The 17,951-nt window shown below is 44.1% G+C and overlaps 1 protein-coding gene, 1 non-coding gene and 1 pseudogene across 2 annotated transcripts in view; 2 read left to right on the plus strand and 1 right to left on the minus strand.

Moving 5' to 3' along the window:
* The window catches only part of LOC126339150 (protein tiptop), a 1,078,908-nt gene that overhangs the window by 193,035 nt on the left and 867,922 nt on the right, over nt 1–17,951 (plus strand). The gene's annotated exons all lie outside the window — the stretch shown is intronic.
* On the minus strand, nt 10,643–10,715 carry Trnaa-cgc (transfer RNA alanine (anticodon CGC)). The gene has a single exon. It is a non-coding gene; the product is annotated as a tRNA-Ala (tRNA).
* On the plus strand, nt 14,529–14,646 carry LOC126291638 (5S ribosomal RNA; annotated as a pseudogene).

Below are 17,951 nucleotides of genomic sequence, written 5' to 3' on the forward strand. Positions count from 1 at the left end.
TAGACAGATCTTCACACGGATTCCTGGGTGATTCTGTTCGAATATGTCAGCGCTAGTCACGTCAAAAGCGACTCGAAGTTCTCGCCCTACTGGCCATAATTATCGCAAGTAGAAGAATACCTGGAAATAGCACTAGAAGGCCATTAGCTGCGTGAGTTATTCGAGGACATATCAAAGACTTCCTCCTAATTTATGTCCTGCGACACGAAAGAACGAAACAGGAATGCTAAGCGCGTGACTGAACTCTTCGTGACACTGTAACTTTACTGAATCGATAAGTCACTTCGAGGAGGACACAAAAAGGCTAACGGAGCAGTTTTCACGCTCCATTAAACACGAATGTGTTGCCAAGCTTATCACAGTAACGCTTACTTCAGCAAAAGTCGCAACCAGCAAACGTTTTTGAAAACGCTATGTTTTTCTTCACTCTGTACACCTTACTTAGGAGAGATTAATCGAAGGAAAAGAACTATATAGTGGTGGAATGAGATCGTTTACACGTTTTTTTCAACTTTCTCAGTAAACTGGACGCGTCAGACAATGATTCCAAACTAATTCATTGCGCGTTCAGCTTGACAGCACTCGCTATTCTTCCGGAATACCTCAGTTGAGAATTTTTTATATTTGACATCGCTTCGGTGGTAACTGACAGAACACTCGCCGAAATTTGACAGTCGTGGCTCGTATCCGTGTTTATGAGTGAGGATGCCACCTCCCAAACACTTTGCTAAATCAGAGTTGAGTGACGGAATTTTATCTATTCTCTGGTCAGCAAAACTAAGAGCGACTACACTACTCATCACGAGGTACATTAGGACATCGGCTAAGAAATCTGGTTTCGAAAACAGTCCTCGCCATAATCTTCTAGCTAAAATGGGAATAGACATCCTTCTTGCCAGGGACACCCTGCGGAACATGTGACCGTTGTAGGTAGTGAAGCTTGTGCGAAGGTGCTGACAGTTCTGCGAAGCCCAAGACAATTCAGTTACTCTTTCGCTTTCACGTTCGCTGGCTTCGCCAACTCACAAACAGACCGTCACATTCCAGGTGGACGTAGACCTCAGAATAAGCTACAGATCAGCCCGTTACAACAACTACGTTTTTAGTTTCTACATTTTGGCTTCGCCAACTGACAACCAAACTTTCACATTCCAGCCTAACCTATACCTTGTCTGAAGATGAAGATGGCCAGAATAACTCGAAACTGGTGAAAACAAAATAAAGTACTCTAACACAAATTACAGGTTGCAGTTGTTTCCACCTTTTAAAATCGACTTAAACTAATTCTTAGTAAAAGTACACTGCACTGCTAGACAGGAAAGAAATATTCCTTGAGGCTACCTGCGAAATGCCACTTACGCTATCAAGAACTCCAGGTTACGCAGAATTGTCTCTCCGTAGGATCCCCACCCAGCGAAGGGACTCAGTTGTACATACGAGTAACTTTTACTTCTACGAACGAGGAGGCATTATGCTGCTCGTTAACACACTGACTTGTACAGACACTTGTACTGCAAACAAAGGTCGCGTTTTGAGGAACTATATTGATGCTCACCCCTTTAGAATGCTGCATGTAGATGTGCCCACAGAAGAAAATACAGAGTTGTTTCGAAAGTGACGGTGACGTCGCGAGCGTCAAACTTCCTCGTCAATACGGAAATGACATGACAGCTCTTCTGCGAAGAGGGAGAGAGCTGTTTATCTCAGGCGCACGATGTGTCGTGCGAGAAGCGTCTGTCACGTTGTGCCACTTCTTCCGTAATGGATGACAAATCCTTTTATTCCTTTTGCAGTCGCAGTGGACACCAGCTGACCGCGGTATCGCCATTGTAGCCTCTCAGACTGCCTCTGCTCTTGCACCGGCAGTTCTAGTACAGCCACGTAGCGCATTCTGCTATCGCACATGTCATGGCGGTATCGACCTATCCTCTAGACACGGTCAGCGAAGTACTTGGTATTACGAGCTGCATACCGCTGCTCGTTTGCGTGAGGAGATCATTTATACCCTGTCGGAATTTACGCTAGGCACAACTTCCACTTTTCCGCCACGTGTGATGCATCACTATATAACCACTTTGTTCAGTTAGTGGAGCAACGGTTCGTGTCACTTACGTTGGAATTAATCAAGTTATCTAACAAGTGAAGGACGTGACGATTTGGTAGTGGGGCCACCAGAAATGTCCAGAGACAAATTCACCGCATAGGCTTCAGCTGTCGTTTACTGGCAACACACCACATGCCTTCCCATGCGTTTTGGCCACAGTGTTGTTGCAAACAATGAACAACCAACTAACAGTTTATACTGTTCAGTCTCGCTAACATGGATGAGAAGGGCGTGAGTGGTGGATGGTTAAGATTGGTATGGGTGGGGGTTCAGAAATATGGTTTGACATCTAAAATATTTTTGTGTTGTATGTTTCATTACTGAACGTACAGTGTATGGCATTCGTTCTTTACGCATACTAGTGCGACACAAGGTGAACGAAGTTATTCGTGTCACAAAGACACTATATTTCGCGGTATTTTAGTGTATGAATACTTTTCCGTCTTTAACTGTGATAAGCTATGACAGCATTCATCAGAAATCAATCAAGTCACTGGATGAGGGAAAGCAGTTTACCTTGAAATCAACTCCGACAGGATGGGCGCAGTTGTTCTATTTGATTATGAATTTATGCCTACTGCATATGTATTTACTTTCGATTGGTTAACTGACCTCCAGATAGCAGAGATTATCATGCCTACAGTGAATATTAGCATTGTTTGTAAGCATGAAAAATTGAATTGTAGCCTCAGTTTCCTGAATTTAATGCGGACCACCATGAAACTGCTCACGGTTGAGTCTGTTGCACGTAGGAAAGACACACTGTCAGAAAATTGTAACGAGATGGAGGAAGATCTGTATAACAGAAAAGACTTACAAGTGACTCGTAATATAAAAAAGTAATGCATGGAACGTTAACAGGGGCTGTAATCCATCAGAGTTTGATGAAACCAGTCAGTCTCTTGTAAAAGTCACAACACATCTTGAATCTTACGTTTAGAGAAGAGTTAAAATGGAACGAACACTTAAAATTGGTAGAAGAGACGACTGATGTCTGGCCCAAAGATATTCCGAATATTGTCAGCCCATACCGTAACTGGTCTGTTTAGTCACAGAGATGTCCATGCAGATCCTGCTCCAATCGCTACAAGAATAACATTACATATCATATAGGGATTTAATGCTAAATTCCCGGGAATAAACGTCCCAAGAAGATTCCGACAACATTGCTTTTAGATATTTCTCCAGGTATGACCATGATGGTAAACTCTGAACTTGACCAGAGGCTTGGCAACAGATTCTTCGCGGTCCCCCTTCCGAGCCGAACAGGAGGAATATAAGTAACAGCGACAGATGTACCCTTCGCAGCACACTGGATATTGTCTTGCGGACTTTCGATTCACAAGGACGATCATAAAGTTTCCTTTCGAAGGCCTTGCAATCCAGAAGCCGCATGCCAATTAAGCAAAACTGTTGTGAAAATTGAGGCAACCATCCCACCGGGGCACCAGATTAGAAGAAGCCCATTTGTTGAAATATCGTGTTCTGCTGCGTGGAGATGTCCGTAACTGTCACGCTGCACATCCTCATCCGACAAGAGTCGTCGACCGTTCCAGGCCATTTCAGGGAACCGGAGGTATGATGATCGCATAGCGAGAGCTCAAGACTACAGGGCGAGTGCTCGGGTGTCTCCATAATCGATTAGATTAGCCTCCCAGATCGACCGCCGTTTTGTTTCGGATCGCAACCAGCACCGAACTTGGGGCACCATCCCAAAATGGTGGATTCCGACAGACATAGGCTACACACATTCTTCATTCTGGATGTCTACCGGTGTTTGCTCTTAAGCAGCTAAGAAAACAATAACAGTACGTTCGTTCTGTTTGGATGCATTTGGTAATAATTTCTATGTACACTCATGCTCATACATTAAGGATAATGCTGATACATGGTAAACAACGCTCTAGTGCGCGGTTAGCGTGTTTAAATCACCTCGGGGTACGACCATGCGGTGCATCTGACCTGCTGCCGTCACACGGTGGCGCTGGCAGCAGTCAACATACGCAGAAGTGTGTTGGTGCATGTCGGAGTAAGGTGCATCGAGTAAGTTTGCAGATGTTTTCAGACGTGCTGATGGTGACTGTGTGTTGAAAATGGCTCAAAGAACACACCGAAGTCGGGCTATGTTGCATATACGCTGGAGCAACTCACTCAAACGGAAACTTTTTGGTCGCCCATTATACAAGTAAGATTTCAAAACAATTTCCAGGCCAATGTTAATGTTAGAAGAGTAGTAGTGTTGGCCCGTGGTAAGTGTAAGGGAAGGAGACATAGGCGAGTGTCCTGAGGTAGAGAAAACCCGCGCTGGTTATCTCTCACCCTATTTCACCATTTTCCGCTATTTTATTTTCCCGCTCCGTGACAAGACGGCGGGCAGGATTCGAAGGGCGGGCTGAGTGAGTCGCCAAGCGGCGCCCTGCGATGCCCGATGCGCTGACAGCTACACTTAATTGGCAGTTTTGTCGCTTGAAGGATTGGACTGGCGTCGCGGTCCCCGACACGTCACCGAAACCTGTTCTGCCCGCCGGCTCCGCTTCTTCCAGTTTCAGCCGCGTTCCTGCGCCTTTCTCTCGCTTTTATTTCTGTCTCCTCCCCCTCTTTTTTCCCCACCCCCTTGCCTTTTTTGTTACTCCTACTCCGGCTTTTAGTCCCGTGAAATGTCCTTCCAATGTTTCCCATGGCAGGACGCGTGAGTGATGCCTTGTATTCTCGAGTTCTCCACATTAGGTCTCCGAAGGAGGACATTTTGGTTCTGTTTTTAGGTCTTTCATTTGGGACGTCGGCTACAGCGGCTGCCGAGAATGTTTTCGGCCAGGTCATTTGAATAAGACAAAGACGACTAGCGAGCATAAATCGGCTTGGGTGTGGCTTCGATCCGGACTTTTTCACTCGGATTAATTCGAATCCGTCAGCTTGGAAGCCTACCTTGGAACGCCTGACTTGCCGGTAGCTCTTCGGCTAGCAAACGTGTGAGTTGCGTGGTAGATATGATGTTGCCGTAATTTATCTTCTTTTTAGAGGGGGCTTCGGTAAAGAGAGGGGAGGCGGACTATCTAGTATAAGAAGCTTGCTCCCGATGCGCCTGCCGTGCAGGTTCCGCGTAGTGTTCTCGCTGGCACGTACGGCGGACCGCCCGTGGCAGATCGCCACACACAAGGACATTGCCCCTGCTCTTATTTTATTCGATTCTATCAAGACCGCTTATTACTACTGGTTTGAAAGCTCTCTACGGTGCATAGCGGTCCGCGCATGAGATACGCGCCGACCTCGTAGCCGAGCAGCCAAGGTGATGGAGTATCTTGGCTGTCCGAAGAACGTGCCAGGCACAGACATCAGTTTGTCTTAGAGATTCACGCCGTTTAAAATTTTTTTAAATGTCTTCTGCTCGAAGTTATCCCGTAAAAGATAAGCAGACAACCACAAAACATATTCCAGTTTCCAGACCTTCTACACGAATTTATGGGATATACTTAGCAATTTTGTGTACATGCAGCTGACGCGTTTCTTCGTCAGGCAAAAAAAAAAAAAAAAATAAAATAAAATGAAATTAAGTCTACACATAGTGCTCTAAACCATCGTCGTCTTCATTTTACCATTATTCAGCACCAGGGCGGGTTGGGACATTAGTGTTAGTTCTCGACTTTCTTCTGTCTATCCAACGTCCTTCTTTTGTAATTGTTTTGTTCCAGCCTAGAGTCTTTCTTCTTAAAATCGTCTTTATTGAGCCAATAAATTTAGCTCTAGGTCTCCCTCCTGCTCTCAAATCTGGCCTCCATCATTCGGTTTAGTGTTCTTCCATCTTCCATTCTCTTTGCATGTCCAAAGCACTAATTTCGTAATATACGCCTACTGACGACAGAAAATCCTAAACTGAATATTTTCAGACGAACTTATTGGTAGAAAATGGATACATCAAGCATTAAAAATGCGGTCTTACATCGTTTGATGGTGGGTGCCAACCCAAAATACTTCTTGGTATAAATAAAAAAAGGATGGTTGCTGTATTTTTTCAAGTAATTTAATTAGCATCCATGGAACTTACTCACAGTTCTCGCGGATAAATTAATACTGTGCAGAGTAGCGATCAATTGGCAGTTACATCTTTGGTTGGTTGGTTGGTTGGTTGGTTGGTTGGCTGGCTGATTCGGGCGAGGGGACCAAACAGCGAGGTCATCAGTCCCATGGGTTTAGAGAAGGTTAGGGCAGGAAGGTGGCTGTGCCTTTTCAAAGGAACCATCCCGGCATTTACCTGAAGCGATTTCGGGAAATCACGGGAAACATAAATCAGGATTAACGCATGCGGGTTTGAACCGTCGTCCTCCAGAAGGCGAGTCCAGTACGCTAACCACTGCGGCACCTCACTCGGTAGTTACATATTTACCATAAACAATGTGTCCAAATACTAAGGCCAAATAATTGTAATTACGGAGTTCAGTTCTGTCAGTACACGATCTTATAATGAAATAAGACACTTCTAGCAGTTACTATAACCATATGTCGATGCTACTCGTAGAATGTCTTAAGTTGTTCGTTTCAATAAAAGAGCTGCAAATCATTTCCGACCAACCCTTCTTTTATCTGACAACTCTCAGTTTGGCACCATCTAGCTTGTATGTAATTTGAGTTATCTTGTACGTCCTACTTCTGAAGTAAAGACAATGTGTAGGTAATAAACCTTTTTGTGCCTTGAGCGTTTTCCTCCATCTTTATTCACTCTGAAGCAATTTTATTATTTTAATGCTTTCTCATAACGCCTTTATTATGCAACGACTTTTGTCCGTTTACATTTGGCAGCATTTGTCTGCTTGATGACCCACGCGTTAGTCTATAGATTTTTGTGTTATCCTACCAACAAGAGGAGAAATTAGCCTCGCTATGTTCAGAGCTGAACAATCTACCGACGTTTTTCACTGAATTGTCGGTCTGTGTCTCCTTTGAATATTTTGCTGTATCACTTTTCTTTATTTCTTTTCTTCATCTCAGTCTTAAATATACAGAGTACAACCAGTATTATCATCAACTATATTATTTGGGGTCAGAATATGTGATCAGTGGCCACACTTGGAACGACTGTAGGCTCCTGAGAATAAAGTTTTTGGGGTTACAACGATCGCTCCCCGCTATAACCTATTACTTACTACAACGATCAAGTCATCAGAAGCTTAACACAATTCATACGAAATCTACAACTAGGTCCCACGACCTTATTCGTTAGGTCAAGAACCTAATTCGCTTCATAAACATCTGAAGATGAGTCTCACACTTTAGGGAGGAACACACATTTATAGACTACGCAAACAATTATACTTTACGCAGTCATATGGTCATTTTCTACTCATCCATAGCACAGTCCGAAGTGGAACTGTCGTTAAGTCCTATGCAGTCGCAGCTATATATTTCTAATCCTTACGTCTCTCGGACTAAAACAGAGTGTTTGTGTAAGAATTTCTGTGAATCGAACATACGAAGGCTATATAAAAGTTGAGCTCCTAGGCTACTTAGTCAATGAGCAGATTGCATGGAGATGCTTGGAGAAGATGAGTGGAATCTTCTGAAAGAAAACAATAATTTAATTGCGATGATTGGTTGATGAGATTACGGAGTAAGTGATATAGTTATAGTTGGGGAAATGATTTTAGTGGCTTTATCGCAATTTTTCCTCAAGAACTTAAGACAAAAGAGAAATTAAACTGCTTAATGGCGCATAAAGATATTTTTGTCTTTACACTGCGATAAAGGACAGGAAACGGAACGAGAACGCCCTATGCAATGGTTCACAAAGTATGTACAAAGTTGAAGATTCAGGGGAAATAGGAGCCACAATATATATGACGCAGAGTGAATTGGGTAAAAGAATCAAGAGAAGAAGTATGTTATTAGGCGACAGTATTACAATGGAGTTTTCTGTAATATATAATACACTCTTAGAGTTTATAATTCCCACATAAAGAGCGAAATTCCATAAGGTTGTTAATCAGAATGCATTTTCAGTATAATTAAAATAGTCAATAAATTATTTCTAAACCTTAATTAGGAACGCAGGCAGCATTGCAGCTCAATATTAGCCCTTAAATTTTTTTTGAACTTTATAGTGAGTAACCAGATGCTGCGTTAATGCTTCTTTTTTGCGTTGTTGCTACGTGTGGCCGTTCGCTATTTTGCGACTTTTGTTCTTATTTTTTCTATTATTCTTTTATCCGTCTTTCGTCCACTTCTTCCGGAAATCAAACGTTCTTTCGTGGAAGATTCCCGCATTGTGAAAGTACACATACGGCTTCAGGACCACTCTTATTTTATGGTGTCCTGTGTACGGAGCTTGTCAAATAACAGCACTTAGAGCTGTCATATATTCACTGCGGCTCTTGGAATATAAAATAGCCTTGCGCCTTCAAAATTTTTCATCATGTCTGCCCTGCAAAGGCGGATAAGTTGGTCTATATCATCAATAATTTATTTGATCAGAATTCGCTTGTGACCAAGTCGCGAGAAAGTTGTACGTTCTGTTACTTGCTTTGGCGGGAGCCACAGTTAAGTTAATCGTCTGGCTTTGGGAAGTTGTTACCGCTGGCACATAATGTCACTATTTGGATGACGAATTACGAGCATTTCCATACGGCGCTCCTGTTTCTTATTTTTCCGTCGGCGCCAAGGCGTAAGTGGGTGCGCGTCCTGTTCGTGTAAATATGAGGTCATCGCATCCTTTATGGCGGTGTCATTGAATGGGAATTGCTGCTTAGCCGGCGCGAACGGGAACCAGTCAAGCCGCTGCTTCGCAGTATTGCTCTTCGCGGCATCACAAACTACCTTCCAAGCGAAGCCGTCCATTCCCAGAGCTCTTAACTGCGAAAAGAGATTAACTTGTGCTCCAGTCTACGCGGCGTACTTTGTGTGTACGACATGTCTCCTCATTGCTGAATAGTTGCAGTATTGTCATACGCCACATTTGTGGTACGTTGTGCAGTAGGTCGTGGAACTTGTCGGAAGCAGTCACAGATACTTTTATTATAGTCTGGCCACTAGAAGTATGCGACAAGTGGAGCTGTGTATATATAAAAATAGAGGAGGTGACAGCCATGTATTAAACGCTTAAGCCACATCACATGCGCAAGGTGACCCGGGCCTGGCGCCAGAAGAAACGCCGCTTTTTATTTTTGACCCAGAATGCGTGCGATTTTGGCTCTGTTGGCGCTCGAATTTGTCAAGGCGTTATGTGCGCCATGACAGCAGCTACTGCCGGGACTTCATCACTCGGCCTCTTTCTTATACGCACAGTAGGTCGTTATTAGTGCCAGAGGGACGGCTTAAAAAGGTTCAGGAAGTTGTGTCTTTACGAAGCTAGCACCGACATGGGTAAAAAGGAAAAAAAAAGATGGACCGGCATTATGCATTTCAACAGGAACGATGATTTCTCATCGAATTTTCGTAAGAGCTTATTCAATAATCTCTTTTCCTGCTTCAGTGTTGGATAACTTTCGGCGTAGTTTCCTTTTGCTGGCGCTGTCTTCGTGCGCCTTGTGATTGGTGCTGCTACTTTGACCACCTGAATTATATTGGCTGATTCTGATCTGATTCCTTTTAGTTATCAATTTTGTTGCAAAAATACCAGCTGTGCTAATATGCAGCGTGCTGACTTAGATTTCGTACTCTACTTTTCAAGTTGTTGTGGAAGACCGCTTTCTAATTGTTCGACGTAATTTGAACGATTTTCTGTTAAAGTTTGATACTGACTTGTTTCCTACATAGAAGTAATGGCCACAAGGGTTTGTAGAATATGAAAGATGACTCCTTAAATGAATTATTACAGGAAATTGTTGCTGGCTGCCGTTGAGAGTTTAGCATTCTAGACACAGATACTGTTACAAGAAGCGTAACGTAAAAGATGCGTAATATCGGACCACAAACCTACTGAAAATAACCAATACAGTGTTATACGTTTCGATTTCCGCCATAATCAGGGTCAAACTTTATTCATCAGATACAACATCTCTTTTTCTAAATCAACACTTAAAGCACAATTTTTACTGTCTGCCATAGATAAAACTACTATGTCAGCACATGAAATGATACGGGTAACTGTGTTTTAAGATGTATTACGATTTTTATTTTGTGGCGTTGTGTCTCACATGTCTGCGCATGAAGAGAAAGTGCGCCTTTTGAAACCATGAATGAATGTCTTCTGGTGAATCTTGGTGACGTAAACACATCAATACTACAAAACATTATAGATTCTCTCGCATCAATATAATTGATTTGCTGAACAAAGGCGACGGCCAAAGTAGTGAGCCTAGTAAAGCATTCCGTTTAATTATTCTCAGTCGTTGGACTGTTTTGATTGCCGGAATGTAGCGGATAAATGTTACTGGTGGTGGTGGTGGTGGTTAGTGTTTAACGTCCCGTCGACAACGAGGTCATTAGAGACGGAGCGCAAGCTCGGGTTAGGGAAGGATTGGGAAGGAAATCGGCCGTGCCCTTTCAAAGGAACCATCCCGGCATTTGCCTGAAACGATTTAGGGAAATCACGGAAAAGCTAAATCAGGATGGCCGGAGACGGGATTGAACCGTCGTCCTCCCGAATGCGAGTCCAGTGTGCTAACCACTGCACCACCTCGCTCGGTAAAAAAATGTTACTTTCGTGCAAGCATAAATTTTTTTTTGACTGTCGTATTGCATTCTCAAATAAATGATGTACGGCGGTGTAATGTAATTATTGCGTAATGCAATATTTTAGAATTCGAGTGCCGAAAAGAAAAAAAGCAATTACGGAAGTTTTCATATCCAGAGTCATGTGTACTTACAGAATGTGCACTACACCTTCTGCATGATTGTAATGTAAAGCTTTACTGCAGGCGTGATCCCGTTTGGTTTGCATTGGACTGCGCCACATCCCGTGATAAGGAAATCGTGCAGTGTTTATAAAGCCTTGACATGAGGCATTTACCTGCTGGTTTTTTTTCCCATCGCTGTCAGCCATCAGACAATCCGAAGATGCCTAAGTAAACATGAAAGACGTCACTGGAAAACAATTAAAAAAATTAACACTGCAACCATGAGCGCTCATTTTCTCATGTCTCCTTTACCAGCCCCGTTATGAACTGGAATAAGTTTTAGCTGTCAGAAAAGTACGCATTTTCTTAAGTGAATTGAAAGGTAACGAGGCTAGTTGTGCAAAAGTGTCACCAGACGCTACCAACTCTCTACCGCTCCCTCCTTTCACTCCCCTCCCCCCAACCCCCCCTCCCTGACTCTGCAATAAATCTACTTTAAGGATTTTTAGTGTACTACAGTAGAGGTAACTACCTCAATAATGAGCATATAATAGGCAACTGCGAATATGTTTCATGTAATCCTGGCTGTTGACTGCTACGGAGACATCCGATTCAATAAGCGTATCGTTTTTGAGACCGAGACTAAGTCCACTTTGGACAGGGCGAAGCTTTCATTTACAGTACGCTCGTCGCTTTTGCACGCGGATTCGGTGCCGCAGTCAAGACGCGTTGTCCATATAACGCCGCCGGAACGCAGCACTGTCGGGAGAGACGCGGCTGGTGACAGATGGCCGTCTGGCGATGTCGTAACGGGGAGAAAGCTGTCACCGCTGGACACTGCCGCCGCAAGTAGCCACCAGCATCTTCCTGGTCGGACGTCTCCCTTCCATCTGTGTGACTTCGTAGAAATCTCTCTTCTGGGGCTCTGTATTAGGTAAAGCAAGTGGCAGACTTCATTAGTAGAATATTGGAAAAGTGCAATGAGTCTACAAAGGGGATTCCTTACAGAACACTCGTCCGCCCCATCCTGGAATATTGTACAAGTGTTTGGGGCCTATACCAAGGAGAACAGGGGGCACTGAACTATGGAGGACAGCACGAATGATGACAGGTTCATTTGATCCTTGAGAGAGCGTCAGTGATATTCTTGTATCCCACAAGGTTTCAAGATAAAGAGTTCAGTGAGGAATCGAGGAATACAACCCAAACAGTCAGGGACTCTAGTTAATAAAAGAAATAGAGAAACGTTAAGATGGTCAAGCCAATTGTAGAGGAACATAAATTTTACGAGGACTCGAAGCTACGATTCCATACGAAATTCGTCACATATATACATCTTTGTCACACGTAAAAGAAACTGTAAGAGTCTCAAATTATCCTAGAAATTATTGATTTGACCGAAGAGGTGGCGCATTGGTTAAGACACTGATCTCGCATTGGAGGGGACTGCGGCTCAAATCCTCATCCGACCATCCCTAAATTGTTTAAGGCAAATACAGGGACGGTTTCTTCCCCAATTTCAGCTTGTCCCTAATGGCTCCGTCGTCGCCGGGACGTTAAACGGCAGTCTTCTTTCTTACACTTCCAGACTTTAGTGTATGTAGCATGACACGTACCTACTTCATCGCCCTGCACATTTTCGGGCTAAACATCTTTGCAATTTAAAGCTGATCGTACCACCTTGTTCGTGGTACTCCTATCTTTTTACTGCTCTTTGATATATAGCCGTAGTTTTTCCTTGGTATCAGGCTTAGATCCATAAATAGCAATCATACCATTCGTTTTGGTACTGTTACATCTTTGATACTTTTCCTAGAACATTTGTCTTACCTGTTATCTCACTGTTCCTTTTATTGTATTCTAATTTGTTCTCTGCCAAAGGTCTCAGAAGCCTCATTTCTGGCGCTTCGATTGTCTGTAAATGTTTGGTCATTAAAGACCGTAATTCGAACCCGTATATCTGTAAAGGTACATAGGATTATAGAATTTAAGTACTGTCTCATTCCTGGTTTTGTTCAGAAGCGTTCTCTTAATCGTATTGAACATGTGGAACTAATTTTGCAGTTTCCTTGCAGGATCTTCGTCATAAGCATAAGAGATATCACAGCCCCACGCAGTTGAGTATTTGGACTTGTTCCAATATGTTATTCTCAGTCATCATTTTAGCTCTAAGATGCTCTTTTCTTCAAAAGCCCATGTCTTTAATTTTCGTAATGGCTATGATTAAATTATATTCTTTTCTCATGCAAGGACGATACAGCTCGTTGAAGTTTGTCTTCTGCATCCGGGAGTCTAACCTGGGCATCTGCAAAAAAGCAGTGGGTTAAATATTGTACAACTCTGTGTGGAGGTATCTTCCATTTTCTTTTGTAATTTTTTTGTGAATGTTGTTTACATATATGTCAATTTTATGGGAGACCCTTATCCGACTGCGTATGTGATTTTTCACATTCTTATAATATATCTTGATATTTTTACCAGCACACAAACTCCGAAATGACCTTCTTAAGTGCTGAAGAATGCCATACTCTCTTAAAATTAGCCGTAACTTCGTTCCCAGCACGCTGTCGAAGTTCTACATGATTACTCTAAAGTTGACAATTAAGTGTCTCGCTGAAGGCTAATTAATTTCTCTACCGTTCCATTCTGGAAGAGCGCGTGGAAAAAATGAAAACTTAAATCTTTCCGTGTGAGCTCTGATCTCTCTTACTTTATAATGTTGATAATTTCACCCTATACAGGCTGGCGCCAACAAAATATTTTCACACTTGAAGGAGAAAGCTGATATTTGAAATTTCATGGTAAGTTTCTGCCGCAAAGAAAAACGCTTTTGTTTTAATGATGGCCATCTTAATTCACGTGTCGTATCAGTGACACTCTCCGCCGTATTTCGCGATAACGCAAAACGAGATGCCCTTCTTTGGACTTTAGCGAAGTCATCTGAAAATGTTATCGGATGCAAACCCCACTCCACAGAGCAATACTACAGAAATGGGCGGAAAAGCTTAGTGTAAGCATTCTCTTTACTAGACGTCTTGCATTTTCTGAGTGTTCTGCCAATGAATCGCAGTCTTTGGTTTGCTTTCCTCACGACATTACCTATGTGGTCTTTCGGAGGAAGGGAGGAGGACATTGGTGTTTAACGTCCCGTCGACAAAGAGATCAATAGAGATGGAGCGCAAGCTCGGATTAGCCCTTTGTTATTGGAACTACAGTGGTATTTGCCTGAAGCGAGTTAGGGAAATCACGGAAAACCTAAATCAGGGTGGCCGGACGCGGGTTTGAATCGTCGTCCTCGCGAATTCAATTCCAGTGTGCTAAGCACTACGCCACGTCTCTCGGTGTTACGTGATCTTCCCAATTTAAGTTATTCATAATTGTAATTGTTACAGATCGTTTCATATTCCACAAAATATTTATACCCTGTGAGGTTGAATTCTCTGTGGTTGTCTACTGTTTGGTTTATACAGCTCCGCCAATCTCCCGGAATATGGCCATTCTTCTAGCATAGATTTATAAAATTTAGAATTCTTCCACATAGATTTATAAAGTTCAGGAGCTAAATCGTAAGGTTGTTGCTGGCATATTTCGTAAGTTCCGTATTTAATTCGTATTCTCCTGGACCCTTTCTGTTTTTCATGATACCTATTGCCTCACTGGGCAACGGCCTTGCCGCAGTGGGCACACCGGTTCCCGTGAGATCACCGACGTTAAGCGCTGTCGGGCGTGGTCGGTACTTGGATGGGTGGCCATCCAAGCCGCCATGCGCTGTTGCCATTTTTCAGGGTGAACTCAGCCTCGAGATGCCAATTGAGGAGCACTCGACCGAACAGTAGCGGCTTCGGTCAAGAATACCATCATAACGACCGGGAGAGCGGTGTGCTGACCCCACGCTCCTCCTATCCGCATCCTCCACTGAGGATGACACGGCGGTCGGATGGCCCCGGTCGGCCACTCGTGGCTTGACGACGGAGTGATATTGCCTCACTGAAGGGACTGTTCTTATGTGAGCGTGACTGTGAGGGGGTTGAGAGAGGCGCGCCCCGGAGTCGGCCCGTGGAGAAAGTCGCGGCGGCAGCGGCGGGGGCGGCGTCGGCGGTCCGTCGTGGGCGGAGGGCGCTTGCTGCCCGCCGCCCGCTGCTCGGCCGGCAGGTGTGCGCGCCGACTTGCATGACCGGACCTGGCTGGCTAGCAGGGCGTGATGTATTCCGCTCTAAAAATGTGTTCTAATACAAAATAATGTGATGCTAATCTAAGCGGCGTACGTGCCGCCACTGCCGCCGCCGCCGCCCGCTGCCGTTACACAGCGCCGGTGGCAGCGGGGGCGTCTGTTTGTGATCCCGCGGCGGCCGCTCCGTGTCCAAGCTCCCTGATCAGTACACTGGCCGTAACGGAGAATCGCTGCGTGCTCGTCTGCGCCAGCCCCCACCACCCGTCTGCTGCTCGTGTACGTGGAGGGAGACGTGCACAGTCGAAAAAGTCATCTACGAGACCTATTCGGAAAGAAATTCCCGATCGCGAAATGGAAACCACTATGAAAATCCGATGAAGTGTTGCACAGATGAGTTGGGTAGTGTCTCCAGTATGCCCGTCGATCGCAGCGCGTTGTTCTTTTCAATTCTGAGCGTACAGTGAGCACATAAATTGGAAAACTTAAATTGGAAAGACCACATAGATAATATTGCGGGTAAGGCGAAAAAAAGACTGCGCTTTGTTGGCAGGACATTTAGAAGATGCGACTAACCCACTAAAGAGACAGCCTACATTACACTTGTCCGTCCTCTGCTGGAATATTGCTGCGCCGTATGGGATCCTTACCGGGTAGGATTGACGGAGGACATCGATAAAGTGCAAAGAAGGGCAGCTTGTTTCGTGTTATCGCGCAGTAGGGGTGAGAGTGTCACTGCTATGATACACGAGTTGGGGTAACAGTCACTGAAACAAAGGCGGTTTCTGTGCGGCGAGATCTATTTACGAAATTTCAATCAACTTTCTCTTCCGAATGCTAAAAGATTTTGTTGAAACCCACCTACGCATGAAGCAATGATCATCATAATAAAATAAGAGAAATCAGAGCTCGAACGGAAAGATTTAGGTGTTCCTTTTCCCCACGCACCATTCGAGAGTGGAATGGTAGAGAAGTAGTATGAAAATGGTTCGATGAACCCTCTGCCCGGCACTTAAGTGTGAATTGCAGAGGAACCATGTAGATGTAGATGCATATGCAGATAGAATGCCTAGAAAATAGTTTCCCGCCAAACATGAGGGCCTAGTGCAAAATTTCGCCTGATGTGCAGCGCAGATAACGTGACTGTCATGCGTTTCATTCTTCATGATAACTCTTCGGCCGCACCCTGCAGGGGCAGTGAAGATGCTCCTGCAGCGTTTTCCGCGGGAAGTGTTTGATCACCCACAGTACACCCAGTATTTGGCTCGTCCTGAGTTTCATCTCTGCTCACATGTACGGCTGGTTGAGAAGACAACATTTTGTCATGGATAACGAGATGCAGACGAGCGTAGGTTGGTTCAAATGGCTCTGAGCACTATGGGACTTAACTTCTGAGGTCATCAGTCCCCTAGAACTTAGAACTACTTAAACCTACCGAACCTAAGAACATCACACACATCCATGCCCGAGGCAGGATTCGAACCTGCGACCGTAGCGGCCGCGCGGTTCCAGACTCTAGCGCCTAGTACCGCTCGGCCACTCCGCCCGGCACAAGCGTAGGGAATTGGCGGATAGCACAGAGGCTGCGTTCTATGACGAGGGTATTGGAAAGTTGGTACAACTCTACGACAAATGTCTAACTTGGGGCGGCGACTATGTAGAGAAGTAGTTGCAAGGTATAATTAACTATTGCAAATAAAACCTTTACTGATTTTGACAATGGTTTCCATTTCGCGACTAATCGGAACTTGCTTTCCGAATCGACCTCGTATGTTAAGAACTGCCTTATGCAAAACACAGCTGTAATGGAGTGTTTTATTAGGGACGATCGATTTCGGGTTAAGATCAGACTATTATCTGGTCCAAAAAACTGTCTCTGCCTTGCATTTGCGTAATTGGAGAACGTTTATCAGATTATGTTGTTCCATCATTGATATCAGCAGCACCTACGTTATTTAACCAAATAGATGTTTAGCGTGGTTTACTCATTATAGACCGAAATCGATCGTGTCTAATAAAATATATCGTTACAGCTTTTCAAAGCATAATGCAGTGGTTAACATTCATAAAAGCTGTACAACACCTCCAAAAAATATTTATAACGTCATCTATCTTTCTACTGCAGCTGCTTTAGCACTACGTCGGTGTCTTCACCCTCGGATACCTCCCTTGGTCAATGTTACCATTCCCCGTTCTGTTCTCCGCCAAGTTAACTACTGCTGATCGGCGTGCTATTGTATTCACTAAATGATCTTGGTGTTTGTCAGCAAGAAAGAGAACCCGCTACCATCGAAAGGTTTCTTGACTAGAAAGTTAGGAGAAATGCTGTTCTTTTAACGTGGTATTGCAGATTTTGTATTTGATTCGTATTTCTCTCTTCGTGTGGTCTTCGGGGTGCCAGAATTTTTTTAAAAATTGGTAGCGCTGTTTATTGTGTTGTCATAATCAAAACTTTCCCGTTACAAACTTACAGGATTAGCAGAGGGAACTGAGTAGATATTATTTTGAACTGGAACTCATGTCCAGAAACGTACCATTTCCGCACTACAGTCCTACAAGGGGGTAGACATGATTGTGGGGAGGGGGGGAAGGGGGAGGCTTACATCAGATCGTCACGTGTCATTTGACGTCCATCCTACCTCGCTGACATGGTTAGAGTCTCATTCACACGTGTCTGTGAGTGTTAGAACAACATGATTAAGTACACGTTTGTAGAATACACCAACATGATCCTTCCGTATGGCGAAGTTCATGGTAATGGAAGAGATTCTCGTCGTCGTTATGAAGATCGCCAACCACAACGTCCGACTCCATTGAATACCCTTTTCGCCACAATTACGCAACAGTTTCGAGAAATGGGTAACTTCACCTTCAACAGGAGTGACTGTGATGCGACAAGGAGACACCGCACACC

Source organism: Schistocerca gregaria, chromosome 1 (genome assembly GCF_023897955.1).
Source record: "Schistocerca gregaria isolate iqSchGreg1 chromosome 1, iqSchGreg1.2, whole genome shotgun sequence".
Taxonomy (NCBI): Eukaryota; Metazoa; Arthropoda; class Insecta; order Orthoptera; family Acrididae; genus Schistocerca; species Schistocerca gregaria.